This window comes from Anomaloglossus baeobatrachus, chromosome 2, assembly GCF_048569485.1.
Source record: "Anomaloglossus baeobatrachus isolate aAnoBae1 chromosome 2, aAnoBae1.hap1, whole genome shotgun sequence".
Classification (NCBI taxonomy): domain Eukaryota; kingdom Metazoa; phylum Chordata; class Amphibia; order Anura; family Aromobatidae; genus Anomaloglossus; species Anomaloglossus baeobatrachus.
In genome coordinates this window covers 498,493,711-498,504,126 of record NC_134354.1, presented here as the reverse complement: position 1 = coordinate 498,504,126, position 10,416 = coordinate 498,493,711, and positions in this window count along the sequence as shown.

Below are 10,416 nucleotides of genomic sequence, written 5' to 3'. Positions count from 1 at the left end.
GCAGCGCTATGGACGCAGGGAAAACACTCTGCGCCCAAAACGCTGCAAATCCCGATTGTGGGCGCACAGCCTAAAATGCTACAATGGATGAATGGATAGATGTCAAACATATATAACGTCCCACCCCCTGCATATTCTAAGCTGGCGCCCTTTAGTGCCTTTCATGTTGCAGTAAAGGGTGCCTAGCCTTGTATTTAGCCCCCCAAAAAATTAATAATTAAAATAAACGACGTGGGGTCCCCCCTATTTTTGATAGCCAGCTAGGGTAAAGCAGACAGCTGTAGCCTGCAAACCACAGCTGACAGCTTCACCTTGGCTGGTGATCAATTTGGAGGCCTCCCCAGGCGTTTTTTTAAAAAAAAAAAAAACGTGGGGTCCCCCCAAATTTGATCACCAGCCAAGGTGAAGCGGACAGCTGGGGTCTGGTATTCTCAGGGTGGGAAGAGCCATGGTTATTGGACTCTTCCCAGCCTAAAAATAGCAGGCCGCAGCCGCCCCAGAAGTGGCGCATCCATTAGATGCGCCAATCCTGGCGCTTCGCCCCAGCTCATCCCGCGCCCTGGTGCGGTGGCAGACGGGGTAATATATGGGGTTGATACCAGCTGTAATGTCACCTGGCATCAAGCCCTGGGGTTAGTGATGTCACGGCATCTGAACAGATACCCGACATTACTAACCCAGTCAAGTAATAGAAAAAAAAAGACAAAAAAAAAATTTATTTGAAAAAAAAACTCCCCGAAACATTCCTCTTTTACCAATTTATTGAAAATAAATAAATTCCGGTCGCTGTAATCCATTTTGGAGGTCCCTCGGCGACTCTGGACCTTCTAGAATATGGGGGGCACGTTCAGGGAACGTATCCCCCATTTTCTGGAAGAGCAAGCTCTCCATGAGCAGTGTGGGTGCAGTAATCTGAGAATACTGCACTCACACTGCCCCGGTCCAACCTAGGGCAGAGTGACCTGCAGTAACCTCATTCCAGAATATGAGGGGCACGCTCACAGAACGTACCCCCCATTTTCTGGAACAGCAGTCTCTCCATGTGAGGAGTGTGACTGCAGATTACCGCACTCACCCTCCCCCGGTCCACAGTGGAGCCTGTGCAGCAGCGACGTCAGGGTCCCTGCTTGCAGGGATCCAGCTGACAGCCGCTGTCTGCGCATGCGCCGCCAGCATTGAAGAAGAAGAAGAAGAAGAAGGAGGCGGCGATCGCGGGCCCGGAGCACAGCAGACAGGTAACGTATGACCGGGGGCTGGGGGGGGGGGTGACGGGGGGTGACCTAGCGGGACCTGGGGACACCTTTCTGTCGCATGTGACGTGTCACATGCGGCAGAAAGAGCAGAATGAATGCGGCCGCGCGGCGCCGCCATCTTCCACGCTACGGAGGGGGGAGGGGGGAGGCGGCTCTGGAGACCGGAGGGGGCTCCGGGGACCAGAGATCTCCGGTGTACCGGAGGAGGGGTCAGGGGGAGGACATTTCCCTCCGATCTGAAATGTTTGATCATTTCAGATCGGAGGGAAATGACTGCAGAGCCGGCGGCGGCTGCAGTTTTCTGTGCGCTTCGGCGCCATTTTGGATGTCCGGTGGGGGTAGGGGTGGGGGTGGGGGGACTCTCCGGTACCGGGGGCTTTGGGGGCACTAGGGGTTTAGATTTCTTTATCATCTGACATGTTTGATCATGTCAGATGAAAAAGAAATCAGTTTTACCGGCCATTTCTTTTTTTTTTCATGTGTTCGTCGGTATACAGTGTATACCGCCGATCACATGATCGGGGTCCAAAAAAAACACCCCGATTCATAATCTGGGGGGTCTCAGCTACCCCCGGTAGCTGAAACCCCCGAGATTTTCGGTCGCAGGGGGGCGCTACAGGGTTTTTTCGGGCCGCCGCTTTAAAGCGGCGGAACAGAATAAGTACCCTGTTTTGCCGCCGCTTTAAGTCGTACGGCCGTCGTTATGAGGTTAATACTGGCTATGTGACCCAGAGATAACCTATTCCATGTACGTTCTGCTGTTTTTGCTCATGGACACATGTCCTACTAACATTCTAGTACAGGTTTCTTTTCAGAGTAAGGCTACTTTCACACTTGCGTTCAGCGCAATCCGCTGCTATGGAGAATAGCGCAGTTTAACGCACTGCGCTATTCTCCATAGACTTGTATTGATGATGCACTGTAACGCAAGTGTCTGTGTTGCATCCGCTGGACGACGCTGAGTCTTTATTTTGACGCAGCGTCGGGCAGAGGGAACGCTACATGTAGCGTTTTTGGAGTCATTAAAATAACGCACCTTGACGGAGTCCGTTGGAATCCGCCAAGGTGTCTAATGATTGTCTATGGTGGCGGATTACGCCGCTGTGCACTAAGCGTCGTAATCCGCTGACAAATTCCATCACGTTCTACTGAGCATGCTCAGCATGTCCAGCAGAACTATCTAAATCGTTTAAAATCACTCCTGGTCTCTCTCCCCCCTCTCCCCCCCTGTCTCATACTCACCGGGCGCGGCGCTGCACGGCTGTCACAAAGCTCCGGCGGCTTTTCCTCTTTTGAAAATGTCGGCCGCTCATTATTCAATCTCGTATTCCCTGCTTCCCCCGCCCATCAGCGCCTATGATTGGTTGCAGTCAGACCCGCCCCCACGCTGAATGACAGCTGTCTCCCTGCAACCAATCACAGCCGCCGGTGGGCGGGTCTATATCGTGCAGTAAAATAAATAATTTTAAAAAACCAGCGTGCGGTCCCTCCCAATTTTGATACCGGCCAAGATAAAGCCCCACGTTATGGGGAGCCCCCCAGCCTAACAATTGAAGGGGAAGAGAAAAAGTACTGCATAACCGGGAAGCACACCCAACTATCATATAAATAAATAGAATTTTATTGAATTGCATAAACAATTAAAACATACTTAAAAACATATACCCACACCAGGGTCTCTCCATAAATTACAGCAGTATTATAAATGGAATGTTCGCTGTGGTCAATAAGCATGCAAAATCATCATAGTTTACAACATTCCATACAATCCACTATAAATAGAGTAAGAGCAATCAGCATATCTGCTGGAGCCAGCCACAACCCATAACCTCCTAAGGTAAAGATCTCAAGCATAGAGGGAGGTTGAAAATACAAAGTGGCCCCAACCAAACATACAGACCAGTAGTAACCTGTCTACATGTATCAGCTGCAAGCTGTAGAGACCCTGGGATACGCCCCACGCGTATCGCCAGTAGGCTTCATCAGGGACAAAAAGTGGTGCACAATTCAACATCAAATCATCTTATATAGTGTCTAAGCATAATTATGTATGACCTATAGTCACCTGTAAGTTCTGGTCCGGACCAGCTGGAGCTAACGTGTGCTCCACATGCAAACAGCGCCGTCCATGGTAACACAGCCCATGGTAGGAGCTGAGCAGGTATCTCTGGAACAATATCAAGTTCCGGTAAGAGAAAAAAAAAAAAAAAAAAAAAGTCCCGCAGTCATGCGCAAGTGCTAACCCAAAAGTCATAATCCCAGCGTCAGTATGTTGTTATGGAGATCAGGTAAGTGAAAGAGGGACGGCGCTGTTTGCATGTGGAGCACGTTAGCTCCAGCTGGTCCGGACCAGAACTTACAGGTGACTATAGGTCATACATAATTATGCTTAGACACTATATAAGATGATTTGATGTTGAATTGTGCACCACTTTTTGTCCCTGATGAAGCCTACTGGCGATACGCGTGGATTGTATGGAATGTTGTAAACTATGATGATTTTGCATGCTTATTGACCACAGCGAACATTCCATTTATAATACTGCTGTAATTTATGGAGAGACCCTGGTGTGGGTATATGTTTTTAAGTATGTTTTAATTGTTTATGCAATTTAATAAAATTCTATTTATTTATATGATAGTTGGGTGTGCTTCCCGGTTATGCAGTACTTTTTCTCTTCCCCTTCAGATGTTGTTAATACTGCTTGTGACAGCACCCCATTAATACTATAAGTTTATATAATATTGCTGTGCACCCAAACTCCTTAGTACTAAATTGTAACCCCAGCCTAACAATGTCAGCCAGCAGCCGCCCGAAATTGCCGCATCCATTAGATGCTACAGTCCTGGGACTCTACCCGGCTCATCCCGAATTGCCCTGGTGCGGTGGCAATCGAGGTAATAAGGAGTTAATAGCAGCAGCTCATAGCTGCCACTAATTGCTAGGTTGAACATGGGAGGCATCTATGAGACAACACCCCACTATTAACCTGTAAGTAAAAGTAAATAAACTCAAACACCCGAAAAAATCCTTTATTTGGAATAAAAAACAAAAAAACACCCTCTTTCCCCACTTTATTAATCACCAAATACCCCTCCAGGTCCGGCATAATCCACACGAAGTCCCGTGACGCATCCAGCTCTGCTACATGAAGCTGACAGGAGCAGCTATAGAACACGACTGCTCTCAGCTCCACGGAGCAACTGAAGTGAGCCACGCGATCAGCTGTGCCCTCATTCAGGTTACCCGCGGCCACCGCTCTCAAGTGGAGAACTTCAGCTGTGGCCGCGATTAACCTGAGTGACGGTACAGCTGATCGCGCGACTCACTGCAGTCACTCATGGGATTTGCTGTTCTTTCTCTTTCTTTTCTCTTGCGCTTTCTCTTGCGCTTTCTCTTGCGCTTTCTCTTGCTCTTTTTCGCGCGCTCTTTTTCGCGCGCTCTTTTTCGCGCGCTCTTTTTTCGCGCGCTCTTTTTCGCGCGCGCTCTCTTTTCCCGATCGCAAATCTCCTTTCCCGGCGAAACATTAAAAAAAAAACCCCCGCGAAACGTTCTTTTACAGGACTCTGTTACCTTTTATTAGCACACTATTTGCAACACATCCGTCACATGCGCCACACAACTCACTGTGACGGATGCCTCACAACGCAAGTGTGAAAGTAGCCTAACAAGATAGCACTTTTTAAAATACAAAAGCAATTACGGTACCCCCTAAGACAAAATGGGTGTGATTTGCTCCTTGAAAAAGCAGTCCCAGAAAATGTTTTATTGCCTAAACCTGAGTAAATGTATATTTAGTGTGAGTTCAGTAATATACCCACCGATCTCAGTCTTTTCTAGTTTTCAGCGTCGCTATGGTTTTCTTCTGGGTCAAGTGACTTCTATTCCAACTTACTACAACACACTGGAGGTCTTTGTGTGACCTAAAGTCGTTTTACAATGCATATCATGGGAGCCTAATGGCCCCGTCACACTAAGCAACATCGCTAGCAACATCGCTGCTGCGGCACGACTTTTGTGACGTAGCAGCGATGTTGCTAGTGATGTTGCTGTGTGTGACATCCAGCAACAACCTGGCCCCTGCTGTGAGGTCGTTGGTTGTTGCTGAATGTCCTGGGCCATTTTTTAGTTGTTGCTGTCCCAATGTGAAGCACACATCACTGTGTGTGACAGCGAGACAGCAACAACTAAATATGCAGGCAGCAGGAGCCGGCTTCTGCGGACACTGGTAACTACAGTAAACAGCGGGTAACCAAGAAGCCCTGTCCTTGGTTACCCGATATTTACCTTCGTTACCAGCCTCCGCCGCTCTCACTGTCAGTGCCGGCTCCTGCTCTGTGCACATGTAGCTGCAGCACACATCGGGTAATTAACCCGATGTGTGCTGTAACTAGGAGAGCAGGGAAGCCAGCGCTAAGCGGTGTGCGCTGCTCCCTGCTCTCTGCACGTGTTGCTGCGTGCGCTGGTAACCAAGGTAAATATCGGGTTGGTTACCCGATATTTACCTTAGTTACCAAGCGCAGCATCGCTTCAGTGCGTCGCTGGGGGCTGGTCACTGGTTGCTGGTGAGCTCACCAGCAACCCGTGTAGCGATGCTCCAGCGATCCCTGCCAGGTCAGGTTGCTGGTGGGATCGCTGGAGCGTCTGACTGTGTGACCGCTCACCAGCAACCTAAAAGTTGTTTAGTGTGACGGTACCTTAAGCTAAAGCTGAGACTTGCATCATAAAATCCACCTTTAGCTTACACCTAGCGCACTGTGTGATTTGCAAAAATAGGCACTTCAGTCACGTGGCCGAAAACTGTGGAAGACGTCGATCAGTGGGTATATTTCTGCACTTAAAATATGTTACATATACGTTTTGCATAGGTTTTAGCAATGAAATGTTTTGTGGAAGTGCTTATGTAAAGATATTTCTGAATCTATTTTAAAATTATTTTTTTCTCTGTGTCCAGAGAACCCCTTTAAGATTACCATTTTGTTTTAGTTTTTTTTTTTGTTTTTTTAATATTTTTTTTTTGTCTGTGCACATTCAGGCTATTATATTCTTCCAGAATTGCATTGTGCAGTAATCACCAGGATTCATTGTTTAAAGGTGTTATCCCAGAAATGTAATAAAATACAGTATGTACACATTTTAAACTTTTTTTTTTTTTTTTTAAATGTTTCCCATGTTTGTTATTAACAAAAAGGTATGCTTTATCTTGTGTACTCTGTCTTATGGCCTTTGCCATCTTTAAGATCCAATCACAACCCATCCTAGATTTTGGAGGACACACAGTAGGACAGGCTTGCTGAATAACATCTGTTCAAGTCAGAGTAGCATCCAGTCAGGCGTCTTAAACGTGCATTCCTCTGTTCAGTCAACTTGGCAGGACACGGAGCGCAGTGGACTATTGGAGAAGATAAATGCCTTTTTTAGCTGACCTACTGAATATCCATCAGTCAGCCTGACCATTTTGGTGCATCTGTCTCATTCTTCATGCAGCCCGTCCTACTGTGTATTTCTGCTGAAAGCTAGGATGATCTGCACAAATTTATGGCAGTTGCCATCTTTAAAATCCTGAGTGTGTTCTAGATATAGCATACCTTTCTGCTAAATAAAGGTATCTACAAAAATGTTTAATTTGTAAATTGTATATTATTTAACTTATTACATTTCTTGGAGAACCCCTTTAAGCCACTATGGATCGTATAGCCACAGATCCATTGTCTAGAACAGAGATCTCAAACACGCAGGCCGCATTTGGCCCCTGAGGCTTCTTGTTGCGGCCTGAGTGCCCGCAGATCCAGTGACGATGGCAATACTATGCAGGGGGCCGGCGCCAGCAGGACTTTACTACAGTTGATGCATTTTCGGCACAGCGCATGTATAGGAGCTCTCTGCAATCTACCAATGTCAAACAGGTAACCTCGCTGTATTAAGACACCTGCTTGCCTCTGAATGGTGGAGTGCAGAGAGCTCCTAAATGCGTGCTGCGCCGCAAATGAATCAAGTGGAGTAAGCCAGCCCTCTGCATAGTAACATGATCGTCACGGGGTCTACAGGTCTGCAGGCCACAACAAGCAGTTAAGAGAAAACTGAGGAGAATCTTGTGTATGTCAAGAACGGCATAATGGGAAACTAGGATGAGGACTGGAGACATTACTACTTGGACACGATGCTACGGGGACGGGCACGATGCTACAGGGACGGGCACGATGCTACAGGGACGGGCACGATGCTACAGGGACGGGCACGATGCTACAGGGACGGGCACGATGCTACAGGGACGAGCACGATGCTACAGGGACGGGCACGATGCTACAGGGACGGGCACGATGCTACAGGGACGGGCACGATGCTACAGGGACGGGCACGATGCTACATGGACGGGCACGATGCTACAGGGCGCAAGGATGGGTTCATTACTACAGGGTTCAAGGATGGGTACATTACTACTGGGCTCAAGGATGGGTACATTACTACTGGGCTCAAGAAAGAGATAAAAAAATGTTTTTACCATTAAAAATGCTTTTTTACATATAAATGTAACAAAAAAGTGCAGGTTTGTTTTAATAAACAAGCAAAAAATGTTCACAAAAAGTAATCCAAAGGTGTATAGAAGAAAATACATGGAATCACTAAAATGTCACTTGGCCCTACAAAGAATGCAGCCCCCAAAATATTTTTTTTTTCTATGTGCAGCTCATGCACCCAGCCAAGTTTGAGACCCCTGGTCTAGATTATCTTTTGTGTGAAAAATAACTAAGATTGGTTATTAAAAAGGAACCTTTTGTATGGATCTGTCTATTATGTTTCTCTTTCCTTCATATTTTTGTTTTGCGCTAGAACAATAAATGTAACCTGACTATGCGGCACGTCGCTTTTGCTTAAATTCCGTTTTTGTCTTCACTACTTGATAACCTGTGCCGTATTTTCTAGGATACAGCAATATTTCTTTTTAAGGTGTTTCCTGTATTTGAACCTGGGTGCTCCTACTTAAAAGGAAGTATTCAGAAGAGCCACTAAATAAACTAAATCTTTTTTTGTATAATTAGAGGGTAGTTTCTTCTAGTTTTGTCATCTTGGAGTTTTCAGTTTCGCCTCCAGTTACGCATTGATTTTCTGCACAGAATAGGCCGCAGGAAATAGGTTAATATTCATTTGAAGCCTAAAATAAGGACATTATACCAACTAAATAATTAGCGCAGGATTTTTCTCATTCTCTGCTTATCTTCTACATTTACCACAAATGATCAGCCTTACGTTTTTCGCTTTTCTAAACCATATTGCATTGAATTCGTCAGTGTAATAGCACACTTTGAGCATGTCCGGCTAATTCAGGTTCATGCTGCATAGTGTAAAGTCTGTCATGGTTCTATTCTGTCTGGTAGAAAAAGAATCTAGTGTCCCTAATTACCCATCATAAATCTAATTATTTCTTGGCACTTTAAAGAACAATAGCTAGCAATTAATCCATGCTTCTTCATTAGTCTTATGGCAAGGAAAGTTAGTCATATTTACTGTACAGGTAAAGCCCACAAATAAAAGTTTTTGTCAGACTCAGGAGTACTGGAAAAAATGATAATGGTGCCAATAAATAAATTATATATTGTAGGCAGCAAACTTGGATAATTGGTCTAGAGCTAGATAGCAACTTGAAAATTGGCACTAAACAATAAAATTATCCACAGGGCCTATATGCTCACACCCTAAATCTGTTAGAAGGTGAACTGGATAATTGCCAATTTTGTTGATCTTCATTGTGTAGCGTTCTGTGCTGGAATGCTAATAATAAAAAAAATCACTATCCTGTTAAAGGTACGTTTGTCAAATTTCTCCATAATTCTAAATATCTGAGGTTCCAACAATAAACACCTTGGCCTGTATGGACTTTTCTTGTTGAGACAGCAAATGTTTTTGTGCCACAATGGACTGTTGGCAAATGCATAATTGTCGTCATCTGAAACAATCTAAACCAAGATTTTTGGGTTTTTTTTGGCAGAGGCATTCATTTTTGTTTGTTGTAATACATTTGTCTTCTATGTGGTTTAAAATAATTGAACAATTTGGATGATTCCTTTGTGTTAGATGAGTATACCAACTATAAGCTGATTATGGATGACCCACTGTTGGTATCTCCAGCAATTGTCTTTAATGTGTGGAGGAACCTGAAAGCAAGTGTAGATCCACCATGAGCAAAATGAAATGCATATTTTCCACTAAAATCAGTAGACAGTCAATGTAATGCATGGGGGTGTAGGCTCTTCCAAAGTTTGAGCTCTCCAGCATTGTGATAAAATGTCTCGTAATTCAAACAGCAGCCTATCCTGTATCTAGATTGTAAGCACACGTGCTAGTGATCTGCCAGAGACGGGCTGTGACGAAAGAATAAATAAAATCTCCTTCTCTGACTGAGCACAAAGGTTTTGTTTTGGGTTTTTTAAGCTCCATCCTCAGTCCTCTGTCAACGGTGAAGAAATGTACCATATTTCTTTCCTATCACAGCTGTTATCCGGCAGCTCACTGGTATCAGTCTTGCAATAATTTCCCTGTCAGTTGAGACACGTCTTAGGAACCATGTTTCTTCAGACTGCCTCTCTCATGTGATGCTTTCATAATGGCTTCTTTTGAGAAGGTAATTATGATAACATCCCTTGGTTTACTATCTTGTCTACGGATACCTTGAGGACAATTTACTGTAACATTCCTGTTGACCGACTTGAATTGCACAGAGACCAGTTCCTGAAAGAGGGCTCTAAACAAGGCATAAAGATCTGCAATGGATTCAGGCAGGTTGCATATTTGTCGATTTTCCAGACAGGCTCAATTTTGACATCCTCTAATTTAGGAAGCACTATTGAGGTCAGAGTAGGTAGTGATTTCAGTTTGTTCTGAGGACAGAATCTCTACCAACTCATCCCCCCCCACCCCTTCCAAGCCAGTGGTACAGCCGCTTAAGGGTATGTGCGCACGTGTGCGTATTACATGCAGTTACGCTGCGTTCTGCACCGCAGCGTAACTGCATGCGTCCTGCGTCCCCTGCACAATCTATGGAGATTGTGCAGGAGCCATGCGCACGTGGCATGTTAGAACGCTGCTTGCCGAATCGCTGCGTTCTAAGAAGTGACATGTCACTTCTTTCGTGCGTTCTGCATGCTGTCTATAGGGAGAGGCAGC